At 40.2% G+C, this 23,806-nt stretch overlaps 1 long non-coding RNA gene across 1 annotated transcript in view; it reads right to left on the bottom strand.

Annotated features, from left to right (window-relative positions):
- LOC134517423 (uncharacterized) overlaps nucleotides 1–12,041 on the bottom strand; it is a 54,534-nt gene extending 42,493 nt beyond the window's left edge. The window contains exon 1 of the long non-coding RNA XR_010071625.1: nucleotides 11,551–12,041. This is a non-coding gene — a long non-coding RNA (uncharacterized LOC134517423). The remainder of the gene's footprint in view (nucleotides 1–11,550) is intronic.
- Nucleotides 12,042–23,806: the final 11,765 nt, after the last annotated feature.

Below are 23,806 nucleotides of genomic sequence, written 5' to 3'. Positions count from 1 at the left end.
CAGGAGAGCATCCAAGTCTCCAGTCCACACAGCCAGCCTCTGTCACCTATCCAAACTCTTCTCTTTATTTTCTCACATGTTAGATGAACGTCTGTTCGTGGGAGTGAAAGAAAGGCTCAACAGCAGAATAACTGAATTCAGGTTCCTTCCTCCACTGAGTATCAGATTATTTGGGATACAAAACCGAAGATATTTGGAAGGATTAGGCAGTAGCCTAGTGGTTAGACATTCTGACCTCAGGTATAAAAGTTGGGAGGGACTTGAAGGTAGGCATCCCGCATCCTGACTGCTATAACCTGAAATTCTGGAGACGTAAGCCTGCCTTAGGTTTTCCACAGCCAGATTTCTAGAACAGCTACTTTATACCCATTCCGTGCAAACATTTTGTGAGATCTCAAAAAGATTTGTGAAATCCACAAACCTATTTCATTTGACATTTCATTTGAGGTTCCAGTTTTACCTACAGTGTCATGAAACCTCTGAAAGTATATCATAGATACTGAGCTATAGAATCAACTTACAAATACACTTTCATTGCGCTCTCAGAATCTCACAGAATTAACTGGATTTGTACTTTGATATGGAGATGAGAGGAAAGCTTTTAAGAAATCTAACCTTTATTAAGTTCAGATGAAATCTACATTCAGTACTAAAATAAGATGCTATTGCCTAAAGGAAGCTGAATTCACTTCCTGATAGATGCATTTTAGAGTCTTAAATTTGCTTTTACCCAAAACAATGCAAAAAGCATTTTACTCTTCCCTTTTCTATAATGAAAGATTATATTGTTTCGCACACCAGAGAAAAATACCATAAACAAATTCCATTTCTGTCTTACTCCTTTGATATTTTTTTCCCCTAAAAAGCACCCAATTACTTAGTCCTCATTTTATTCATGGCTTTAATAATTTAAAAAAGCATTTATAAAAAATAAAACAACCAAACAAATCATAAAACACAAATAAGCCTATCTCTGACAAATGTGAACTAGAAGGAGAGAGGAAAAAAATCCTTGTTTCTAAACCACAGATAATTATGTAGATATTTTGTTTGTTGTTTGTTTTATAAAAGGCCTGATAGATGAAAATTTTATGTGCCGCCTTTGTGTAAAGAAAGTGAATTACAGCTCACTCTAAGTGTAGTCTCTCTTGATACTTCTGGCCACAGTCAAATTAAGAAAGCTGTTTTGAAGCACTGAAAACGAGTTGCAGCACGGATGCCCTTTTCTGTTGTGCCTTGTACGAGAGATCTTGGAAAAACAGAGTGACCTTTGGTCCAATATTAATTACACCAAAAAGGATGGAGACAACTCAAATCCAGGAGTAAGGCAAAAAGAGACAAAGACCTTTGCTATGCATTTTCTTTTCACAATCCCCAGCTCGCAAATGCTATGTAAGGCTCAGGATGTGTCGACACAGAGGAGCATTAGCTCCAAGGCAGGAGGACAAGTATAGAGAAGCTACCCAGAGAAGCTGTGGATGCCCCATCCCGGGAAGTGTTCAAGGCCAGGCTGGATGGGGCTTTGAGCAGCCTGGTCCAGTGGGAGGTGTCCCTGCCCATGGCAGTGGGGTGGAACGAGGTGATCTTTAAGGTGCCTTCCAACCCAAACCATTCTATGATTCTATGACATACTGAGGTGTCATCCACCAGAGGTAATTTCCTTACTTGCAGAAATTTCCTACTAGGGTTTTTGCAAATATTTTATCCCACCAAACAAGCCACCGAGGACATTGCAGAGAGAAGGTTTCCTGGGGCTGTCACCTGCCCTACAGCAAAAGGAGGCCCTGAGCTGGGGTGGCAAGAGCATACCTTTCCTGTTCAGATGGCCTGCAGAACCTGCATGGTGTATTCACCCTAAACCTCCAGAGGTGCCACCCAACAAAATAATTTGCCACAGAAACTCAGGAATTTAGGCAGTTGACCTTAGACCTGTGAAGACCAGCATCATGGATCAAAAATGACTTACTGGAAGCAACGAACAGCATGGTCTCTGTGATGGCAAATTCACTGATATCAAAACAGTTATGGTCACTAAAAGCCAAATAGCCTATTCTGCAGCTATCATTATATTGTAATCTCAGTATTTTCTTCCCCAACTTCTCAAATTATTTATTTATGCCCATGTTACTTGGCAAAAAAACCAAACTCAACACTTCTGATAAGAAGTAGTTTGTTAGGAGAAAGGTCAGTGGCGAAATATTTGTGTCATTTGTATTAAGATTTCTGCTTTTGCATTTATTACCACCACTGTGGTATACTGAAGGGGAAGAATAGAACGAAGTTCATCTTTCTATACATGGTAGATTGGAGCGGAAAGGTGAACATTTTCCTACTGAGTCACTGAACAGATTTTTCTGTATTTCCAATAAATTCAGTTTTGAACAACATTGAATTGCATCAATTCATTTACTACAACTCTGTATTTTTCTTTTATATTGCAAAGGACATAGTTATATGGCATGAAATCAGGCATTGCCCAAATCAAGCAACGTATAGTAAAAAGCACCGTGCAATCCTATCACCCAAAGTTAAGTTAAACATGTTCCTAAAAGCTCCCTATTTTGTGTGAAATATTGTGACCTTTCATTTAACAGTGGTGCCATAACAGTTGTTCTGTGTTGTGTAAGAAATATTACTACATGTCTCCATGTAACTCAGCTCACGCCAATCTAAATATTTGATACAATATTTTACAGTTTGGGGTTTAACATTAGTTTCAAATTCCCTAAACTAACAACTGAATCTTTAAAACTCACAAAACAAAACAGTTACCCAAGTGGAAAACAGCTTAAAAGCTCTCCGTAGTTGGGAATAAAGCTTTATTAAATACAACTGTTCTGACACGATGGATGTACTTACCATAACACCTATGGGCTTACACTATTACTGCTCTCTTGAACAATCCCCTAAGTGGAAATATATAATTTAGCACACCAAGGTCTCTCAAAATACACTGTCTTACAAGTTTGGCAGTGTCTATCAGCTCTAACAAAGTTCTTAGCCAAAGGTGCTTCCCACTTTGTCTTAAACAAAACCAACGTAATTGGGTTTAGAAGATTTGTTAAGTTGTTTATATAAATATACTAAAGATGTAAAGCCTAGCAGCTGGAAAATTCTGATACTGGCTTCCATACACCAGTGCCCTCAAACAGAGCAGAAAGGCTTGGTGGGGAGTGGCCGGGGAGGACTGAACAGTTTCCAAATGAGTTTCAGTTGAGTCTCTTCAGTTCATATATTATCCCCATTAGCATATCAGAAAAGTTTGCCTGAAGAAAGTTTTGATTAAGGGCATCTCAAGGAAAAATATATTCAGGCTGAGAACAAAATAATAAAATAAATATAATAAAATAATAAAAAATAAATATAACAAAATAAATAAAATAATAAAATAAAATTCCTTTTGTATACATATTGTTTAGCTATAAGAGGAGCTTATCTGTAAGAAAAATAGCAAATCCTGCATTCAGGAAAAATACCAGCCATCAAATGGCCTAGATGATACTGCACATTGAACCCAAAAGCAAATTAATTCTTTGTTGCGAGTAATCTGCCCAGTTACAGTCAAAAGAATCCACAGCTGCTTCATGCAAGCAGAAATCTTCCATGTGATTGTCATGAATCCATGTTCACTGACAGCATGAAATTTTCCTAGTAACTTCAGTCAGTTTGAACTTAGGTTGTAAGCAAGAATTGCCACGGTGGAATATATTTTTCAAAGTTGCATGACACCCTTCTGTGACATTACCTCTCATGTTTCAACCTTTACCAGGGAAAAGGTAAAACCACAGTATCTGAAAAAACCTAAGGGGATTCATAAGAAAGGATCTGATTTCATATATATATATATTTGTCTTTAAAATACTGCTCCTTACTGCACTGCTTTTCAACAACAACAACAAAAAGATATTTTCAGAACGTGTTAGTAAAACATGAAACAAACGGTTTCCTATGCAGTATAAATCTCTGGCAGCGCTCCCCTGCAGAACGCACTCTTTCCCGCTCCCAGTTAGTCTTGCATGGTAATGAACAAAGTAGTTTCTTTCTGTTTTAACATGCAAGGGAAAATAATTATTTGTGTATTTTCCACATTTATTCAGTCATTTTACATTTGTGTGTCTAGCTTCCCTGAAAATGGGAACACTGAAGATATACCACTTCCTATTTTAATCCTGAAACGTTGTCATATTGTTGTAGTATTATCATGTTTTGTTGATGTATGTGTAGAAATGGAAATTCAAGTCCACTCTAAAAAGAGAGGGAAAATACGTCACGTGGGTAAGTCATACAACAAGTGTTTGTCATGGTTAAAATAGAACTTTTTCAGTACTATATATTTCTTTCTTATTTCAACATACTGTAGCCCAACTAAAGAACAAGAAGCAACATCCAGAATATAAAAGTTTTAGGCACAAGTATTTCTTTTGCTTCCCTCTCAATGCGAAAGTGTCTTAATTTGAAAGGAAATAATGCCCCAAGTGCCTTTCAACCTTTAAAGAAAAAAAAAAAAACCAAAACCACAACAATTCATTCTGCAAAGCTTGTTAAACATAATCTACACCACACCACGCTGCAGGTGAGGTTTGCCAGCCCAATCTGACAGGCATTAAAAAAAAAAAAGAAAAAAAAAAAAGGCATGCCTTTTGCTAAAACAGAGGGGTAACTGCTCCTGTCCTTTGTGCTACACACGCGGGGAGCATTCAGAGCCTGCAGTCACCTGCGTCTCACAGGAGCTGTTACTAATTATTCATTATGAATAACTCCTCTTTAGGGAACCTAGGATCAAAGACTGGACCAAATACTGTTCCCATATACGACAGACTGCAGGGCCCGCTCCAGCCCGTCACACTTCAAAGCTGCTGCGGGACAAGGAAGGCTGACTTTGGGCCAACAGCACAAGGGCTACAGAGCCACAAGGGTTTGCCAGTGCCTCCTTCTGCCTTCCCCCTTTTTGGAGGGCCCTCATTAGGGGTGCTGTGGGTGATGAGGGATCCTGACCTGTCTGGATTGCAGCAAGTGTATTTTAGCTGCTTGTAGGGCAGAGGGAGGCAATTTTTGCTTTACTCTCAGACACGTCCTTGGGGTACCTTTTTCCTCTTTCCTTTCCTTGCCTTCCTTCCAGGAGCATCTCCAAACACCCTCCACCATGTGTAGTGGTAGGACCACCCGAGTACCACTTTGTGTTATCAGTCCACGCTGTTGTAGTGCACTTTATTTATAATCACTGTCAAAAACAGCTGAGGATGGTGAGGAAGTGGGGATCTGTCTGTGTCAGGGCCACTCAGTCCCCCCAGGCTCCCCTTCCCACAGGAGAAGGCTCACAGTGAATCACTCTGGGACCAGTTAAGGGCTGGGAGAGGGACCTCCCTCATGCAGGACAGATGGTGGAAGTACACTTGTCTTGAATGAACAAGTTCAATTCTCAGAGATGTTAAGTTAACACATATGCAGCCTGGTTAAACCACACTCTAAATCTTGTCTGTCTTTCTTCACCATCTGTGACAAGGTTTTTCTCTTTGAAACTATTAAGAGAAGTTGACCTTTTGTGCTTACATGCATTTCCTCTGTTGAGTTTTTTTGACTCATCATCCTGCCGTGTCAATGCTTTCCTGAGGAGGACTATGGTATATAAATAGCCAAGCTCAAAAGAAGAATCTTCTGATCTATTTGACAATTTGTCTTTCTTGATTATATGGGAAGACAGTAACTTGTAAATTTTCTCCTCCTCAAAACTTAGCAGAGTTGAAGGTACTGAGCTATGTTGTTTAAAGATTTCTAAAGGAGCCTTGATTTAAAGACTGGAATAACTGCAAAGTTTGGAAACATCTGGTACTAATCTAATACCTACTCCAATCTAAAGAGACTGATTAAACACTGCAGCAACAGGTGGTGCAAACACTAGTAAGTCAATTTTAATAAGAGAGGTCAACACCTTCAGCTCCTCATTTTTCTTTCCATAAGTACTAATAAATTCCTCTCAACAGGTGTGGGTCTAGGATGTATAATTACATTGTTCACAAGTAAAGGTCTAGCAGTTCTGTGTTAAAGATCTCTCTTAAAAGAAGAGGAAAAAACTTCCAATGTTTGAAACATCATCCCTGACTTCCTCCACTATTCTCTTTTCATGTGTATTTTTCATGTCATGACTGTTTATGGGTATCAGACTGGAAGCAGTACTACACACTGCTCAGTACTTCTCCAGGAAGTAAATCTTTCCTGGGTGTACTACAGATTCTTGTCCAGCATGTTCTAAACTGCAGTCGTCACTAGCACAAAAACCCAGTTCCTTCTTGCACTCAGTGGATACCAATACTTATTCCTACAAGGAGGCTCTATTTAATTGCTGGTGATTCTCAGAAGTGCACCAGTCTCCACTCTGCCTGATTAAATGACTACACAGGGAGGGGGAATATATAAAGTCTAGGACAAAAGAAAAGAAAGAAAAAAAAAGCTACACACAAGAGCGGGGCCTGACCCTTCAGTGTGCCAGGGCTCTCCTTTCAGAGTAGACAACCTACATTTTCCTTTCAGGGTGTTTAAGTACCTGATATGCAGCATGTTTAATTTTTATCTTTACATTCTTTGTTTGGCATTCTTAATGTTCTTCGCAACACAATGTAATGCTGGGACAAACTTTTCCTGGCACCTAAACTGAAAATGGCACTTCAGAGCTCAGTGTTCTTGTTTGACCACAACCCAGGTGAAAGAGGATAAAGAAAGCAAGATCTTCAGGCCAAAAGGTGTGTTGCTTAACTAAATGGTTCCTGTGCCTTTTACTGTCTACAAGGTCTTTTCATTGCCTGATACATGGGCTATTTTTACAGAAATCCCAAGGGGTTATTTATTGTGGGAATAAGAAATAACAAAGCCAAGAATATCAAGGGAGTGTTCAATATAACAATCCAAAAAAAGAAAACAGTAGTGTCTGGATCAATAAAGAAAAACTTTGTCCTCCACCGTGCTGTGTAGGGGTTGGAAGGTCCAGTACAGAAGCAAATAAGCTAACAGTTATTATTCTGCAGGGACAAGAGTCTGAATAATCCCTTATTCCAGTTGTTTGGCAACACTGAGCTGATACAGCTGGGGGGTGGTTCTGCAGGCTAGAGGAAACTATAACAAATCATGAGAATACACAGAAAGTTTGGGCTCCCCAGAGGGTACATTGGAAAAGGAGAGGGCAGCCTGAGCCAGTCACAGCCCCAGGGAGAAGGGGAACGCGTGAGCTATACTGCAACAGGGGTGCCCCAGGAATGGGCAACCTCTCACAGGGAGGAGCACTTTCCACGTATTGCTGTGACACGCTTCCAGCCAAAGTACAGAATAAGGCTTTTTCTTGGCATTACAACCCACCAACAGAAGGAAAAATAGGTTTACTCTCCTGCCTCCCGTGGAGGCCGCATTTGTCCGTCAGTGCCAAGCGACATGGTGCATGCTCTGCACACGTTGGCATGTGGTCTTTAGCCACCTTCCTCTGCATTTTGTCAAGCCCTCTCTGAAAAAATCTAACTGCATAAATACCCAGTGAATTCCTCCAGCCTACACTGCTCCCCAAGGCCTCAGCCATGCATGACCTCTTCTTCCCCAAACCATGAGCGCTGGTATTAATCAAAGCCTGTGTGACAACATCTTCCACTTGATGCCTTAAAATCAGGAGCTTCACCCTACGAGTTCAGGATCAAGTTGGATTGCTTGGGTGAAACCCTGTGTGCTTCAAACCATTTAAAAAGTGATGTTCCAGTCCTAAATGATCTCTTGAACTCAGAAACAAAAAAAAAAAAAGCTCTGTAGAAATTTCTCTGGATTCAGTCCTACATTCTTTTAGCACAGCTGGGTATCTGCTTTCTGACTAGGAAGTCTTTTTAGTTCTAAGAGCCTTTTAATAACTACTTGCTGTAGAACTACACAGTTCTTTGTTTATTTATTAATTATGAATAATTAGAGAGGATGCTCCTGGGAGAAAGAGCTTTTGTTTTTGCAAGGTAGATATTTTAAGAACGTTCATTTTTATGTAAGACCCACTAAGTAATCCTCATTCAATCCATTCTCACCCAAAGCTTGGGGGTCTTTGTAAATGCCTATCTAGGCATGCTTAGAAGGACAACATAAAATTTGAATTCAAGAAAGTATATATGGTTTTTTTCCACCTAGGAATCATCTACACGAAATTCCAAGTAGTAAAATGAAAATACAGAGTTTAGTAAGAGTCTAGTTGATATTTCTCTTTCCTAATTCCTCTGTACCACCTGTGGCTTCAAGGAAACATACAGCTTTTCCTCCATTTTAATTACATTAGGAAAGCTATTATTAAAACAGAACCGTCACTTTTTTTTCAGCTATATTGATATAATGGAGTTAGCATTGATTTAACTTACTCCTTTGAATTTATGTTATGAATAATTTGCCTCCTCATATACAACTCCTTACAAGACAGAAAAGAAAATAAAACCAAACAAAAAAGCCCCACACAGCTCCATACATAACTTGGACATTACAACATCTATCTTTTTTATCTTATGGCCAGAAGGAAGGGCAGAGGAGAGAAGGAGAGAAAAGCCAATGGCATCCTGGAGTGCATCAAGAAGAGTGTGGCCAGCAGGTCAAGGGAGGTCATCCTCCCCCTCTACTCTGCCTTGGTGAGGCTGCACCTGGAGTACTGTGTCCAGTTCTGGGCTCCCCGGTTCAAGAGGGACAGGGAACTGCTGGAGAGGGTGCAGCAAAGGGCTACCAAGATGATTAGGGGACTGGAACACCTCTCTTATGAAGAAAGGCTGAGGGATTTGGGTCTCTTCAGTCTGGAAAAAAGACGTCTGAGGGGTGACCTTATCAGCACTTAATAAATACTTTAAGGGTGGCTGTCAGGAGGATGGGGCCAGGCTCTTTTCAGTGGTGCCCAGCAACAGGACAAGCGGTAATGGGCACAAACTTGAGCATAGGAAGTTCCATCTAAACATGAGAAGGAACTTTACTTTAAGGGTGGCAGGGCACTGGCACAGGCTGCCCAGAGAGGTGGTGGAGTCTCCATCTCTGGAGACATTCCAAACCCGCCTGGACCCGTTCCTGTGTGACCTGCTCTGGGTGACCCTGCTCTGGCAGGGGGTTGGACTAGATGATCCCCAGAGGTCCCTTCCAACCCCTACCATTCTGTGATTCCGTGGAAGTATTAGCATAGGTAGATAAAAAAAACCCAATTCATTGCCAGGAAAATAAATTCTTCCCTGGATACTCATCAGTAACTTTACAGCAGCAAATTAGTAGCTAAAACACTTATAAGAAAGCATCCTTTTTCTTAAGAATATGTGGTCAGCCAGGCCATATGAGTTGTCAGCATGACCAATGTGATGTCACAATAGCGGATGTAATAACAGAGAAAAGACATCACTCTTCCACTTTAAAAACCTGATGATCTAAGAGATAAGCATCTTGTTCACAGGATCACTAGATGATTCTTCTAATGGAGACATGTATAAATATTTTCTTCAGAGTCAAAATAAAAATTACTTTTGTTGTGCAAACCAAATCCACTTGAATCAAAGCATGTTGTCCCACAGTAAATTCTAGAAGTTTTGTGGAGGCTGTAAAACAATCATTTCAGTGTCACAAATCAGGAAGACACACCACCAGCACTGTACCTTTGCTGTGTAATGGGTCCATTTTGACTGATATTTCCATATTGCTAATTTACAGAAACGGCTTTCTGATAGACATGGTCAAAGTGGGGTTGCCAAAGATATAGTTATGGACGATTTATTTTGGGAGTATATTAAATTACACAATTTCATGCCACACTGTGCTGCAGGTGCCAGAAGTTTTTATGGCTCTAAGAGGTATTTTGACAAAATTAATGGAAGAAAAATTAATAAAGTACCATTGAAGACAAAGATAAAACTGCAAGTTCAACAGATCTCTAAAGGCTATGGGGGAAAAATATATATATACACACATGCTTTCTGTGATCTTCCACTTTAGAGAAGCTTCTAGGCAGCTGTGTGTTTGTTTTCAGAAAGATGAGGTTTTGATTATAAATAAATAAAATAGGACCTGAAGCATTTACTCATTGATATCAATGAGGGGGGTTTCATTATTTAATATTTAAATTCAAGATGTAATTGCACACTTCACTATATTGCTCAGCAAATATCTGAAAGCCAAGTGCCTTTCATGAGACTGTAAAGGAGTGAGAGAAGCAAAAATACATTTCTTTTTAAAAGGTAAATATGTAAACTAAAAGACAGGGCAGAGTCCATATCTCTAACTAGTGTCAGAGCCTAACGGGTGAAGGTCAACAGAGCTGCAAAATTCCTCGGGGAGGGATTCAACTCATTTTACTGTAATTACTTCGGTGTTTAATCTCAAATAGTTATCTAAGCTCTCTTTAGCATCAATGGAGGGAGCAAGGCAACCTTGTACTGAAAGGGGCTAAAAGAATCAGCTGCTGAAAGTACCAGCCCACTGATTACATGGGTGCTTAAAGGATGGTCTCAGTTAAAGTTATAACTTCTGGACAGCACGAGTTCAGCGAATGGATCCTGCCCATTGTGTCTCCTTTCGTATCTAGTGCTCCCTGCTCAAGGGAGGGCTGCCTGCAGGTACTGCTGCAGGATCTGACCCAACTCTTAATGATATCATGGGAGTCTTTAGGAAGCACTGGGTGAGACTCAGAGCGAGGTAGAATCCATGCCTGAGTGCCTACAGCTCCCTAATGTAAAAAGAAAAAAATCCTAGTCATTATTTCTTATGAGAGTGATACACAGCCTCTTACAAACTGAAAAGCCAATGCACATTTCTAATGCAGTCTCAAAAGCAGATCATTATGTATATCATTTTGTATAAACATAGTCATCAAGGGAATTTGGAATAGATTTATACCAACATTTTAATAAGTTTCATAAGAAAGAGGTTCATCAAATAAAAATAATGAATGATGGAATTAAAGAACCACTGAAAATTGCTAATGTGTTTAATCATCTCAACATCTATATTTATATATGACAAATTTGGATGATATAGTGGGTGTAATTCTGTTTCGAGTCTCTGAGCAGGGATTGCATTCCAAGATAGGCGACAAAAGCAAAGCCAGAGCTCGCCTCATCTGCAGGCAGATAGAAAGTAGGACTCTGTGACCATTTGCGTGAGGGTACTTGAAAGCCTTTCTGACATCCAGATATTCAGTTAATCAACCAGCAAAAGTCATGTGCGAGCCAAAGAGAAAATAAAGAGACCAGAGCTATGTAAAAAATAAAGACAATGCACAAAAAAAAAGCTGTAAGGTGTAATAAACCCTGGCATTTTTCTGAGACCTAAACCCACACCTCAGTGTCCTGCCCATTAAGCTAGTCACTCAGCTATGCTCACAGGTGCCAAGTCCCACAGCGCGCACACAAAGGACCCAGACGAAGAGTTAATGCAATCTCTGCTGTAATCCTGAAAGCTCTGCTCAGTTGCCCCACAGCTCTGAGGGTTTATAAGGACAAAAAAAAGTCATGATTTCTGACCTTTGTATTTACAGAATGATTATCATTCTTTTTTCTTTTGCTTTAACTCACAATACCTCACCTCTTCATCTTCAGCAGGGCTGCTCCACCTTGAAGGAAGTCAAACACGATGCCAGGGAAAGCACGCGAAAGATGCAGTTGCTGGGAGCATCACCTCGCACATCAGCACTAGCCCTGTCTCTGGGTCTCCCCAGGCTTCTGTGAGGAGATAACTCACACCGTCTCCCTCCAAATCACTTGCCCAAGTGCAATTGTATTGTTTCAGACAGAAACACACCTGCAGACACAGCAACCCAGCTGGACTGCTAAAACTCTGATTTGGCAGCCATGAACAAAAATTTTCCACAGGAAAAGACTTCCAGAAGTAAAAAGATGATATTTCTAAGCAAACATGGCTTGAGAGACTCTACCCTGAGGCCTCCATCCCTTTTTCATGGTCCTCTCCTGCCCTGTCCCACCACCAGGCTGACGTCACCCCCTGCTGCAGGCAGCCGCAGGAGGAGAGTGGCAGGTTCCAGAATCTCCAACAAAACTTATGCCTGCTCCGCCTAAAAAAGCTAGCTTTTTAGGGGTGAGCAAAGGTAAGAAAATCTGCAAGCAGAAATCTTGAGCAGAGAACCTGGGCATGTCAAAGGCGATGAGGCTGCGTGATGGACCTATTTATAACTGACCATATGGCAATTGATTTCCTGTTGCTCACACAGGGCATCTCCATGACTCCAGCCTCTGTGCTTCTTCCCACCTCGCTCCTCTGCCAGGTTTATTTATACTTTCCCCCAGCTCTGAAGGCAAATCAAGTTAATTGGCTATTACATGAGATTAAGCAAAATAACTAAAAGAATAAAGAGAGAATATAATGCTCTGATTCACTGTGCATCGCTCTCCATGGGAGCCGGGAAACAACATGATAGTTATTCCTGTGCAAAGCAAGGAAGGATCTGCGTTGTCTGCTGCATGCAGGACTGAACAACAGCGCAGGTTTATACCTGTGTTACTTATTCAAATGCTCATTCTTACCCAAAGTTTCACATAACTTTCCATTAATACTGCTTGTCTCAATTTGAGACACACTTAGCACCCCCAAAACTAAAGAATCATCTTAAATGCCTGCCAATTTTGCAACTGCATGATGAAAGAAATAACAAATTAAATTATTTTTTTATTGAACACTGTACAATATTAGTCCATTTGGAATAGAGATAAGGAATTAAGAGCCAAAAAGGCCTTTCCAGTCAATGATCTAGGATGAAGAGATGCCTGGGGGAAAGAGACAAATTTGGAGTGTAGGAAATGAGAAACAATTAGAAGAATTAAAATAATTGTATTTTCCATGAGGGAAAAATAGAGATATGGGATAAATTACTAAGATGGGTTTCTAGAACAAACAGTGCAGCATTCAAAATGGTAATAATGGGGTTTCAAGTAGAGCTATGAGAAAACCTGCTTAGTGAGCATAAGCCCAACTTAAAAAAAAAAATTCTAATCACAAATTTGGTGAACCTAGGGAGAGGTTAATTAAGGCTAGCAGAAACAAAGAGGGTAAGGGTAAGGCCTACTGCATCAGTTCCCTCCACTCTCTCAAATTTCCAGCAACTGGAAACAAAAGAAAGACTGCAACAGGGGCACAATGAGTGCAGAAGAGGCGAGAAAGCAACATTATCGTGCTCCTTTGTCCTACACTTAGCCTATTTCCCAACAAGACTAAGGGAGACAATCTGCATAGGGCATCTGTGGATGCCAACTTTTTTATGAACTACAACTCCTTTCAAAATGTGGTGTTAATTTGCTAATTAGTAAGAAGATAAACATTTCTGACAGGTGAAATATATTGCTATATTGTTAATTGAGTCACACAGAATAGATTGGATGTAGTAGTGTATTCCTTCTTTCCTTCTTTCTCTCTAGGGCTGGAGTTCAATCCTTACATTTTTTGCTTCCCTAAACACTAAAAATAGGCTGAGAATCAAAGAACAGCATCCTACAGTGTAGGGTCCTGGTGCTTAAGCTAGTTTCTTTCAAAACTCCAATCCATTTACCTGCAGATCAAAAGTATGTGCTACTCCTGTCTTTTCATCATATGTAATAAAAACCCTTAGAGATATTTGAAAAAAAATCCAGAGAATGATCCATCACTGTTTAATGCAAGTTGCTCTCTTCGAAAGCAGCAGACCTCACCCAGGTATCAATTTCTCAGTTCCTTCTCTACAAGGATACAAGTCAGAATAATGTGAAATGTTACGTACAGCAGTACTTGCAGAACTAGCCAAGACTCTGTCTGGGAGAGAAAACAGCCCATATCCCCACAGCTTTAGTAGTACTAAGCCCTTTTAAGCTGACAGTAGTCATGTCTGAACTACCAAATATCAAAACATGTTAAAAATCACACCCGTAGACTGCATTAGTTAGTGCTAGGATCCCAGTCTCTTTTCGCAGGGCCCATTTTGGACTAGCACCTGGAGGCTCCAGAGGAGCACCATCAGGAGCAGAGCACCAGCCCAACCAGCCTTTCCATTGGCTCAGGCTGCCAGGGACCACTGCTTGCTCTCATCCTTACCTTCCACTCTCCTATTTATGTTACTGCAAATTTCTTTATCACTTATCAGTCTTACACTGTGAGCCCAGTATTTTCACAATTAAGAGGGAGCTCGGAGGAGTCAATTAGTTGATAGCTTGTTCACCACTGCTTCATTATTGTCAGCTTCCTGGCTTTGGTTTTTTTGATTCACCAGTTCGTGATGTCGGGATTAGTACCCACTTTGAAAACCAAACTTTCAAGTCCAAAATCAGAAAACATCAAAATACGGAGGGAATCATATAGCGCTTATTTCTACTTCCTGATTTTAAAGCCATTTCTATAATTTTGGGAGACCTGGCTCATTTTTCTCCTTCTGGTTTAGAAAAAAAATACAGGATAGAGTGTTTTGATCCACAGTAGCAAAGCAGAAGTTAAAAACAGAAGGCTCTGCTGTCCTTTTCCAGTCTTAAGATTAATTGCATTTTCATAAAGATTTTTATGCTCCATTCACCCTATATCCCTTTGCCTTACCTCCTCATCCTGAGAGTTTTAATAAATGACTCATCCTTACTAATTCAGCCCTGCCAGCTTTCTTTCGGTACATAATATTTCAGTACTTAATGCAGTATAAGAGAGTCTGCACTAGCCAATTTGATTAGTCATAGCCTCATCTTTGCTTACCATGCTATTTTTCTTTTTTTTTTTTTTTTTTAAAGTCATCTGGAATGTATTCCCTGCTCTGGTTCACGCTGTGTTGCTTTGTGTTGGAAATCCTGAACAAGGCATACTTTATTTGTAATATGCGGGAATGGCCTAGCATTCAACAAATGCTGCAAGCACTGAGCTTTACACTTTGTTTGAACTTTACTAACAACTTTAAAGGCAGCTGCACTAACTCCCCGAACTGTCCCTTTCAGTAAGGAATATCTCCAAGAGCGTGGACCCACTCCAGCAGCTTGTACAGGGCCACAGCAAGAGAAGGCCCACTGTTCTATAAACCTCCAGATCTTCACTGGCGCGTCACCTACAAACTTACCCCTCTCGTGCCTTATCTCAAGTTTCCCCATCTCTTTCAGAAAAAGGTCTCCTTAAGATTCCCCTCCTCCCCAAGCACTCCATACTTGTTTCAGATCACTACTGGGTTTTTTTTGTGAAGTTCTGATTTTCTATGAAAAGTCTCAGGTTGTTGTAGGCTTACCTGAAAATTTCACTAAAATGTTAGAAGCTCCTTCTTCCTAGTCATTACTGAAGATGAAAACACAGTGTTGATCCCTGTAATATCCCATTAGCACCATGTTACTCCTTCGCACTCCCTTCAAAAAAAAAACACCAAAAACAACAAAAAGACCCTCTAAAACCATCACCTTATATAAAGAAAAAGCCACATAGCATTTATCTAGTCAGTACATCCATTCTGCGTTTCTGAAAAAAGGCTTCAAGAATGGAAGGATCTCACAGGTTTACTACATTTGTCAGATGGCCAAGTGTCACCCCGCTGAAATAGTTTCACCTGTTTTAATTGCTTGTTAGTTAAGCCAACCTGCCTTCAGTTGTGGGAAGAGTTTTATTTTAATTAAGATAGGCATGGGTACTTAATGCCAAAAAAAAATGCGTATTATTACCTTACCATCTTCATTTACAGAATGTGCTATCTCCTCATTTATAATAAACCAGAGAGATTTGATCATAATTAACCTAAAAAGGCTATTCATAGAAAAGGGCCCAGTTGTGATCTGATTAAAGTAGTCTAAAATCCTAGGGCCAAATTAAAATATCTTGTAATGTATCAAGTGAGTTAATACACTTTTTATATCTCTCCCTACCCTCCACTCTTTTTTGTACCCCAACATACTCCTTTTTAAATTAATTTTGTCTTGTTTTTCCCCTCTCCAAAAGATAAAATATCGACTAATTTATTTACATACTAAAGCGTTAAACGTAGACCTTTGCAAAATGCCTGGGAACTGACTATCATTTTCATATAGCCACTATAAAGTGAGTGTAGACTACAAATCTTGCCATAAAAAATTCTAAGTTGACTTTTAGTCTGAATGCCACTGAAATTGGGGGTGGGGGGTGTAGTTGTGAGTCAGTTATGATGCAACTTGGCCCCAGTGAGGTAAAGAATAAGGATTAAATCCTGACTTCACTGAAGTTAGTGGCAAGGCTCTTCTTCACTTCAGCTGGTGCAGGATTTCACCCTAGGTCATACGGCAGAATTTTAGCCTCTGTTTGAGGAGAAAATGAATTAACTGTCACATGCCAGACAGATGAACATAAAGCAAATTAATCTGTAACCAGAAAACAAGCCACAGGGAACATCACCATCACACACAGCTCCATACATCACGAGACCTTCTGTTCAGTATGAAAGCTATGAAGGTGCCTCTTTCTCCCTCCAGTTCCATAGTCTAGAAGCCTCCTTTGAACCGGCTTCAGGAGACGTCTCTGCTGCCAAGTCCTTTTCCATGAAGGAAGTCCAACTGTAACATCTCCCCGATTCTTGATTAATTAGCAGGCTATCCCGCATACTCACGATATGTATTACATGTAGAAGTGGGCTCTGGCATGAGTCCAACCCAAAGTGTAGGAAGCTGAGTGAAAAATTCTCACCAGTAATAAAAACAGTTAGGGTAATGGAGCTTTTCAAAAAAGGAAAACATTTCATTTTCACTTTACATTTTTCTTCAAAACAGATGGATGTTTCGAATGTGAATAAATACTAGAATGGGTTGAAAAATGAGCATATCTTACTAAGAAACTTTAAAAAAAAAAAGTTTTGCACTGTTCAAAATTTGAAAAAATGAAGGCCAACATTTGTCAATCCAACTTGGATGACATTGCAAAATGGTTTTAAAGAGCTAACGCACGTATCTCTGAATAGTTCGTCCTGGAACACTATAAATCAGAAACTATTTCCAAGACTGTTAACAAAGATGAAAATCACACTAAACCTGTGTGCCACGCTGGTAAGGCAATAAACTTCTAAGGGTAGAGTGAATGCCACAGAATTAGCTCTTATTTATGGGCCTTCTAGAAGTGAAAACTAGAGTTGGACAACTGGCCATAAAGTACCAGTGAAATCTATTAATCAGCAGCATGTGGCGAGGCTGTGGAGCAGGCACTGCTCTGCCAGGCTTTATTTTGCTTGGTGTTCACATGTCTTTTTACTCCTTCCTTTCCACATGCATCAAAACTTGATCTCCACTAAGCGTTATTTTAATAGGTTAAATTCTGTTCTCTCTCTGTTGGCCTCAAGATTCCTGCAAACTAAGGAAAATAAATGTAGAAACAGGGAGATTATTATGACAACTCCCACACTCCATTAAATTCTCTCAGGAAAATACAAAGTGTGATAAGACAAACGGACTGAAGAAAACGGCTTAAAACCAGAAAGTGACTAAGGGTAAATGGTACAGCAAACAGGCAGCCTGGGAAACCCATCAGCGTTTACGGGACAGGGCCGGGGAAAAGGTGTGCAGTTGCACATCGCTGACTCGCCAGATATTTCAGCCCCTGTACACCCCACGGGCAGCGAGAATGGAAGGCTTTGGTCAGCAGAAACCTGCCTTGTCCACGCTGTGGAGCTGGGAACAGGATGGAAGCGGGACCCAGCTCCATCCCTTCATCCTGGCTGAGACCTCCCGGGCTCTGGAGGATCCTCCGCCCAGCAGCTGGAAACAGACAGATCCTTTGCACCTCTCAGGCAACACAAAGGGATCAAAAGTGGGGCAGGAAATCTGGCTGTGGGGCTCTTGTTCACGCTTAACATGCCTTTTTCTTTTTCTTTTTTTCCTTCTTTTTTTTTTTTTTTTTGAACAATGACAGGATTTTTAGGACTGGAGACACATCCAAACAGTGTCAGAAAAAGGAAAGGTTTTGATTACAGTTAGTTATCTGGCACTATCTATTTAGAAATGTCTGAACAAATAACTCCAATGTCAGATGCTCTAGTTCTGGCAGAGTAAAGAAATACGATTAGATCTGGCTGCCCAGATGTCCCAACGTTGAGAATAATATTTTTAAGCACGAACTCATGTACTGCTGCTGTCATGTACTTCAATAGACTTATTTTGTTCTCATGGGCTATAAATTGTAATAAAATTGAACCAGATTAATGGTTATAACTGGCCTCTCTTCTGTCATACATTATTTCAATAGAAAACAAGGGTCTTTATGGGCACAGACCTGAGTTCCTCTTCCCTGCGCTAACCTGCAGGCACCAGCCATTGCGCAGAACTGCAGAACTATCCAGAAGTAAGGGCTCCTAGTTTCTATTTCTTTCCACTGTGATGGCACATTTCCTACTGCCATATGGTGTTTTCCACCTGTATTTGTATAAATACACTTTTACCTATAAATATATTTTATATATAAACATACAAACCTATACATTTCTTCATGTTGTCATTTTCAATTATTTTCACCTGCTTTCATTCCTTTTCATTTCTAGGACCGCTGAGACGGCAGCAGCTCCTATCAGATAGTTTTGGCTCTTTTCCAGCTATTTTTGTGCTGGCGGTTTGTTTCAGGCAGAGCTCTGTGCACTGGTTATCTTCCTGTTGTTGCGTTTGTGAAGTTCTTACTCTTATTTACAAAAGCAAGTGCTTGAACATAAGTGACGAAGTAGATCATTTCCTTTTTTCTCACTTAAAGAAGAGCTCTTTGTTTGAAAAAGCACTTGAGGGTATCTGTTTTTCCGAATGGCTATCTATACTTTTTATTCATTAAAAGCAGACAAGCTCGAGACATGGAAGCGGGGTGTCTCATTTTTGCCTAAATCTTGTGCTATTTAGACCTGAATTTCAGCTTTATACACCCATCAGAAATGAACATCGAGAAAGCAGTTTTGACAGTAGGTGAGTGAAGTTCCCCAGTAAAAAGTTTCAGACAGATTGCTTTTCCCTGAAATGAATACGCAAAAGGCTGCTTTTGCTTTCTCTTTAAAATTGCTCACAGGGGTCTCATTATTTGCACAGAGGTTTATATAATTGCACCACTCATATGATTTCAAAAACTGGTTTTTGTCTGGGTGTATAAAAAAGAAGAAAATAAATATTTTAATCTTTTTTTTTTTCTTAATGTCTAGTAAGAAAGTTCAATTACAGCCTCTCTACTTATAAAAATCATACAAAGGCTTCAAGTCTCAGCATGTTCCAGCAGTAAAGTGCAAACAATCTTGTGGTTACAAAGGCTACTTTGCTGAACCTCATTCCTTCTTCTCTCTCTCCCACCAGCTGAATAAATGAGAGACATATTTAGCAGCTTCAGTAGAAACTATTTTCTCATGCTCCCACTAACAAATCAGGGCAAGAAATGACAGTAAGTCACAGGATAGGAGCAAAGTACACAGAGAAAGAAGTAAATCAGAATTGATAAGGGAGGATGAGACAAATGGCGGGGGGGGGGAAAGCCCAAACCCTAAATTCAGGCAGCAGATGAAACCTGAGCAGCACATACGAAACAGACAATGAGATGGTAGAGCATTACAATCTCTTTAAATCAGATTGTTTACATTCATAATCATTTTAGAAGAACCAAAAGTAATGGCAACTATATATTTTTTTTTAATCTTATTTTTTTTCCATTATTCCAGAATACCGTCATCATGGTAACGTAACATAAAGAGAAAACTACAAAAAAAAAGAAAGCCACAGTACCCTAACTGGGGTACTGACTCGATTAGAAAAAAAAACCCACTTGTCGTGAATAAAAGTTACTAAAGTCTCAGAGTGCTGTATTTCTTCTTGTGTTTTGGCTCAGGCTCATTTTTAAACAAGATAAAACCTTTGCAAAGCACCTCCCAGATTGCAGCCTGTGCCGGCTGCTCCTCACGGCTTCAGGAGGGTGATTGGGGTCTCCCCATCCAGCAAAGCTCTCGCCGAGTCCTGCGGCAACTGCTCCGGGGAGCGCAGGTTCTGGAAGTCATTGGTTAACTTCCTATCAAACAGCTTTATACATTTGCAAGAATAAAAAGTTAGTCAAAACTAACATCGCCCCACGACAGCCCCCAGCAACTGCTCTCCAGATGGATGCTGCTATTTGCTGTGTGGCCCAAGGAGCCTCTCCAGCCCCTCCCCAGCAGCAGATTCCTTTCTGGTACTTGCTCTTTCTGATGGAAAGGAAGAAAATTGCGCCTAGCATGTTTTGAATTAGAATGGCTAAAGATTGTCCCCAAAACCAGTGCATTTAAATATATACAGGTCTCGCTCCAAAATGATACAATTCAGGTTTGATTTCTATGACCTTTACCACAGGCAGTAAACTTCAGACAGAAGACAGGGTGAGGTAGACTGTCCTAATTGCTCCACATACCCACAATTAATCTATAGCCTCGCTACCCGGTTTTAATTTGCGGCAGAAGCTACCTCACCACATCAAAGATAGTGATTCACCTCTCCACTAATCAAAATTTGAAGAGCTACTACCAATAGTAATTAGAGAGCTAAGGCCAATCATTATGCAATTCAGCATTAATTAAACAATATTATAACAGTTTTCATTCAGCTCGCTGAGTGCACCAGGAATTTAGCCAAAATACCTTTCCAGAAATCTTTCGCTCTGTGTAATTAAACCCCCTCAGTCCCTCAGTAACTACAAAATTCAACCCCCTTTCACTGTTAGAAGGTGAAGAAGAGTGAACATTCATACTCATTTGGATGATGCCCTCTTTCAATAATGATTAGGAAAAAAGGAGCTCAGTCCAGCTTTGTGCTTTTCAGCAATTACATACGCACTTAAAGAAAAGGCGACATAACAGACAATCTACAGAGATGCCATGAATCAGTGTAGGTCCATTGATTACAGACAGTTTGGGATTAAGGAAAATATTTGTTAAAAGTAGATGCACCAGTACTGCCCTTCAGTGACCCTTTCCACTCTCTTAAGTCCTATTTTAAACTCAGGACTGTCTGTAATTGGAAAAAACCGTGGTGAACTGGAGTCCAGCAGTTTTTCACGTTCTTGTGAAACAGGTTCGGATAAAAGAGAGAAAGACCAATTCCTCAGCTTCAATGAACTGACCAAAGTCCACCCTGGGACACAGCACCAGGCCACAGCACCTTAAAATCTGGATCTGGGCATGTAAATATGCAAAAAGCTAAGACAAATATCCTGCCAAGCATTTAAAAAGATGTAACAAAAATTTTGATTGTGAAAAAAACCCAGTATACTAAAGACAGGAAAGAACTCAACATGATAAAATGAGCCCTTATTTGAGCTTTGTTTGCAACAAAAAAATCAGAATATAATTTGGCCAAACATATTATTATAACTCTGCCTACTGGGGACCAAGCCTGAGACAATGGGAGATGGTGCAAACCAGGAGAGAGACACCAGACTCATTTTATATGGGGATGCTCATTCCTTTGAGTATCCGCACGTACTGCTCCATGAATGCCATACAGGCAGGTGGGGTAAGGGATTCATCTGGAATGAAAGAAGTCAAAAGCAAACCCCTCAGGATTTCCGCTTGGAGCATCTTCATGTGGACTCAGCCCTGGAGGTGCTGCTGCATGGCATCCTGGTTAGCCGAAGCAGCAGAGTACACCACAAATAACTAGCCAGTGAAGGCAACCACTTGTGTGGCTAACACACAAGGACTTCAGGAGACCACAAGAGCTGTGCTTCAGACCCAGGTTAAGCTCAGTTTGGACCTAAGGCTCCTTTAATAATGCATTGATTAAATCTGCCAAACGCTTGGCTATAGCCGCAGCTATGGGAATGACAAATGTTTAGCTGTTAAGTCTCCATGTTCTGCAGAGTCTTTTCTTTTTAGAAATCCTTCCTCTCTTGGTACTTCATATACCTTAAAAGATGGCGCAGATGATATATATTGGGGCTCCAGGGCAGCTGGGAATGGCACTGATGCTAAAAGGAAGCTTTGCAACAACAGGATACAAAGGGACAAGACGTAACGAAACATGAGCTTCCAAGTCAACCTACACGTCAGGGTTTATTTCCTAAGGAAAGACGAAAACAATGACAGTGCTCAGCTTCAAATCAAAATATTTTATTGGCATGCCACGCTGTACAAACGCTGTTGATGTGTAAGAAAGCAGAAACCTTGAGTAACTGTCAGCAGTAGATACAACACATCGTGCATCTGCCCAAGATAACACTTCACAGTGTGTTTGGGGTTTTATCCCCTGTGTCCATTTGTCATTATTGTCCATTTCTAAGTTGGTGGCAGGTTGTTACATAGCATGATGCTATCCCTGCCGTCTCTTTCCTTTCTCCTAGGGTTATGCACAGTTTTTCCTCATCGTTTTTTAATGGAAAGTCTTTCATCATTTCTGGTAATGTAAGCAAATATCTTCCTAACACTGTCTTGTACTATTCATACTGGAACAGTAAGTGCCTTTTATCCAGTGTTGCCTTTTTTGTCACAGGGGCTGCACAGTCTCCCTTATTCCAGTTCTCCTTTACAGCAAATGAGTCTGGATTCTATTCCAATCTACCGTAGTTTTGCTTTCTGACTGTAATCAACAATCATAAAGAATCTCAGTATTTCTTTACTTCGCTTCCTGCATCCTGTCCTAAATAGTTAAAACTGTTAACGGAGACTGATTTTAATAAGGCTGGGAAGAAAGATTCAGTTGGATCCTTTATTAGAATTTTATTGTCCATTTTGCTCAGTAACTCGCAAGGCAATTTCATTCTGGTGTACCTCAAACCAGGACACCTAGATGGCACAGCAATAAGAGATTGATGTGTTAGTCTAATTCACCCTCCTGTACACTGTTCTGTACAGGATAGTGGCTTTCAATCACATTTTTTTGACTTATTTGTACAACAAACAACTTTTACAATATACACAACAGATTTAACTTTTATATACTTTGGTGCCAGCTTGCCATGTGAAATACCGACTGGAGTGGAAGCTCAAGTGTCATAAGCAGCACTGCTACATTCTGACTCCTTAACCCATCAATTATCTTCTTCTTGTCCACAAGATTACACAACACTCAACTTCTTGTCTGCACCCACCACAAACGTGAATCAGCAGCAGTGGTATCCATGCCCAAAGCATAAAGTCACATTTTGGATGTCAAGCTAGCTAGAATAGCAGAGTGGCCATATAAAAGCAAATGATAACATATGTTTACATTTTGTCCTGTTCACAGTCACTGAGTTATGTCTCATAAACTCCTGAAAATGCCCTGGGAGATCAGAAAAGAAACCTAGCCAGGACTACACAACAAATAAACATGGAGACTTGTGATTCTCAGCTCTGCTAGATTATCTGCCCCCATAGAGACGTACATGGAGATATATACACATGACTCCCCATGATTTTCAGAAGTGACTGCCTGGTGGACGCCTATATTTCTGCATGCCAAAAGGACTCTTGTTTTCCGGGAACAGCTGAGCGCTTCTTTCTCTACAGTCATGGTGTGTGATTGCAGTGGGCAGGGAGCTCTCATCTCCTTCTCCCTTGAGCTCCTCTAATAAAAAGTGACTGAATTTTGTGCCCTTCCAGGCCTGATGTGGTGAAGAAAGAATGCACATTTTAAAAATTAAAAAATAATGGAAACCATTGCAAAGTTACACTTACGCACAAAGATTTTTTTTTATCATCATTGAAAGCGGGAGAGAGAAAAACTGAAGAGAAGGCTTAAATATAAAGAAACTTTGAACTGCATGGATCAACATTTATTACATAAGTAGGTTTTTCAAAATATGTCATCCTCCTCAATAACTATACAGAAGAGCTAACCCTGATTTCACAAGTCCCCATATGTTTTTTGTATTCTTTTTGTGTGTATGTTTTATTTCTTGCATCACTGAGTCACAAGATGCA

This window comes from Chroicocephalus ridibundus, chromosome 6, assembly GCF_963924245.1.
Source record: "Chroicocephalus ridibundus chromosome 6, bChrRid1.1, whole genome shotgun sequence".
In the NCBI taxonomy this organism is placed as follows: domain Eukaryota; kingdom Metazoa; phylum Chordata; class Aves; order Charadriiformes; family Laridae; genus Chroicocephalus; species Chroicocephalus ridibundus.
The sequence above is the reverse complement of the archived record's forward strand: the minus strand, read 5'-3'. Positions and strand labels throughout refer to the sequence as shown.